Source organism: Dunckerocampus dactyliophorus, chromosome 11 (assembly GCF_027744805.1).
Source record: "Dunckerocampus dactyliophorus isolate RoL2022-P2 chromosome 11, RoL_Ddac_1.1, whole genome shotgun sequence".
Lineage (NCBI taxonomy): Eukaryota > Metazoa > Chordata > Actinopteri > Syngnathiformes > Syngnathidae > Dunckerocampus > Dunckerocampus dactyliophorus.
Genome location: NC_072829.1, coordinates 13,519,181 through 13,522,245, shown reverse-complemented (window position 1 = coordinate 13,522,245; position 3,065 = coordinate 13,519,181). Strand labels below are relative to the sequence as shown.

The 3,065-nt window shown below is 45.6% G+C and overlaps 3 non-coding genes across 3 annotated transcripts; all 3 read right to left on the bottom strand.

The window, feature by feature from the left end:
• Positions 1-642: 642 nt before the first annotated feature.
• Positions 643-713, bottom strand: trnag-gcc (transfer RNA glycine (anticodon GCC)). The gene has a single exon. It is a non-coding gene; the product is annotated as a tRNA-Gly (tRNA).
• Positions 714-1,513: 800 nt separating this feature from the next.
• trnan-guu (transfer RNA asparagine (anticodon GUU)) lies at positions 1,514-1,587 on the bottom strand. The gene has a single exon. It is a non-coding gene; the product is annotated as a tRNA-Asn (tRNA).
• A 787-nt stretch (positions 1,588-2,374) lies between these two features.
• On the bottom strand, positions 2,375-2,461 carry trnay-gua (transfer RNA tyrosine (anticodon GUA)). Its single transcript is given in 2 exon segments — positions 2,375-2,410; positions 2,425-2,461. It is a non-coding gene; the product is annotated as a tRNA-Tyr (tRNA).
• Between the last annotated feature and the right edge of the window lie 604 nt (positions 2,462-3,065).

Here is a 3,065-nt window from a genome sequence, read left to right as displayed (position 1 = left end):
CCTCTCTCATGAAAATGTCTTTTGTCCTTTTCAACATGAGTTCTGATGAAATGTATTAAAAGAGACTGGATGCACGGGTGTGGAATCGGACCTGGTCTCCCGGGTGGCAGGCGGGAATTCTAAAACTGGACGGCTATTAGTGACGAGCAGAATGAAGGATAAAACATACTCCAAGGAGGAAGCACGACCTAAATTTGACAATTTGACACATTTCACCGTTCGGAGCACAGGTCAGTTGCAGCAACAACACAGCATCGGTTGCTTTCTTGATCTATACTCTTGTCTGGTGTTGTTACAAATGCCATGCCTATGCTTTCAACTGTGACGCCGACATTACACAAGGACATCATGATTCATGCGGACTCACCTGGAAACAAACAGCAGCATGTAGCAATACCATTTAAAACCCAGTAGTCAGGCGAATGAGGCCGGACGGTTGACGGGATCTCATTGAGGTTGCTGTATATAACGAAGTGTGGGTTAGAATTCCACTTTTGACAGAATTTTGCTGATACTCACGTCTAAGGTAGTCAAGGCTGCTGCGTTTCGGATGTAATCCAGAGGTCCTGCCTTTGTCACAACAAAGGTCTTTGTACTTTTTCCAACATGACCTCTGGATCAAAGGTGTAAAAGCTGCGCTGTTGCATTGGCCGGGAATCGGACCCGGATCTCCCGCGTGGCAGGCAAAAATTCTACCATTGAACCACCAATGCCTGTGGAAAACACCCACAGGGCCTACCGACATGGCAAAGTGAAGGGGGCCTCTACAATGTGGGTTCTTTATATAACAATAATGATAATTACACGCATAGATTTCACTCCCAGAGCCATAGGTGAATTGCAGCAACAAAGAAGCATTGCATTGTCTCGTGCTTATAATCCTGGCTGGTGCTGTTGTAAATGCTTATGCTTTCAACCGCATTTTCCGTGTTTCCCAAGTCTGTAATCATTTCCACGGACTTGCGAGCAAACAAACAGCAGTCTGTGACTTGATTAACATGAGTTCTGATCAAATGCAAAAAACAAGGCAAGCTGCAGTGTGCTTTTGACAACTGGCTGTGAAAGTGTTTGGACCCCATTTGAAATGGTCTGTTTCCTGAATCCCGGCAGTGTCGTGTCCAAATTGAAAACGGCATTTCCTTTGCAGGCAATCCAATTCTGTGTAATATTAGGGTTTTCTGCAACGCAACATTTCGGATTCGCAGATATGTGGTTTGAAAACTAGCTGTGAAAGAGTCATAGAAAGAACAGCACGGGACTGCTGGGATTTCAACCCAGCAGCTCCTGTTTGCAAGACAGGCACTTTGACCATCTCAAGCAGTGGAGCTTGAACATCTTGCCTTTGTCCTGTTCACTTGGCAAAGTGGCGCCAACAGCATTTGTTAGGAGTACTTTGCGTCAGGCCAAAAAGAGATGACGGAAATTCTGCAAATGTGGCGCAAGTTGTCCTCGACAAACAGTTTGCCAATCGGGAAGAATACAAGTGCTGTACAAGACACAAAGTGCAAGACAGCGTCCCTGGGTGGTCTCGAACCACCAGCCTCCCAGTTAACAGCCGAGCGCGCTGACCGATTGCGCCACAGAGACTCACAGCATGTCCTGTTTACTTCTGTTCAATCGAAGTCATACGAACGCATGCAACGCCACCAGCATTCCCTACACTTTGGATGAGACTTGTGCCTTCTGGCATAACAGTCGAGACACTGCAGTCCACGACAACAGCTTTAGTTTTGATGAGCGCAAAGTACTTTTTGGGTACGAATCAGGGGTCTTGCGCTTCTCACGAAAATGGCTTTGTCCTTCTTCAACATGAGTTCTGATTAAATTTATTAAAAGAGACAAAGTGCATTGGTCTGCAATTGGACCCAGGCAAGAATTGTAAAAGTGAACCACTAATGCCCACAATGAACAGACTGAAGGATAAAAGTGCAAAGAGCAAGTGAAACGAAACTTTGGACAATTCGATGAATATACACCATACAAGCACGGGTGAATTGCAGCAGCAACGCAGCACTGGTTCCTTTCTTGATATCTGCTCTTGTTTTGGTCGGCCCGTCAACGCTCATCTGTTAACCGAGAGGTTGTTGGTTCGAGACCACCAAGGGGCAGTATCTTGACGTGTGCGTGGCAACTTGGGCTCTTTTGTCAGATTGTCTTGTACAGTCTGTGGTATTCTTACCTATGCATGATGAGAAGAACTTTATGACGTGACACACTTTCACCAGTCTCCTGCACTCAGAAGTTTTGAGGTTGCCTATTTCAGAATGCGTGACACGGAATCAAGTCAAACTCCATCGACTGGTAAGTGGAGTTCTTTGGGACATGACACTGCCGCTATTCTTTCCTGACAGACATAACATAAGCAAACGGTTCGTCCTTCGAGCCGGACTTGAACCGGCGACCTAAGGATGCCAGCCTGTGCCACTACAGTCCTCCGCTCTTCCAACTGAGCTATCGAAGGTCTTGCTGCTGTGCCTCTGGCAAAAAAGACAGGAACAAGCAGAAATGTCCACCGCGTGACTGTTGCTTATCGAGTACCTTGTGGCAGAGTACGACACATTTTAACCTACAGTATCATGTTCAGTTTAGATATTGCAAGTTAATTCATAGGTGACATTGTCATGGGTCAAAACTGATTCCAGCAAGACACTGCTGTGATTCTTTATGGACAGACAAAACATAATAACCCAATGTGAGCTGATAATCTTCCCACCAGCCCACATGCCAAAGAGAAAGAGCATAAGCATCTGACAGATCCCCTCAAAACCTGTGCTTACCTCAGCTTGTCATTTGTAAAACTTTGACGATGACGAAGAAAAGAGTAGCAGACGCACTAACATTGTCATCTTGTACGTCTCAGGTTTATCTGAGAAACTCAGATGGATTTTTAACCGACACAACATAGCCGTACACTTCAAACACTTTGCGACAAAGGTTGGTACATCACAAAGAGCGGACACCGCATACCCAGAAAAACAATCTGGTGCACGCTGTCCAGTGAACTTTGATTTTGTCAATTTCAGACTATGTGACAGGGAATCAAGTCAAACTCCGTCGACTCGGAA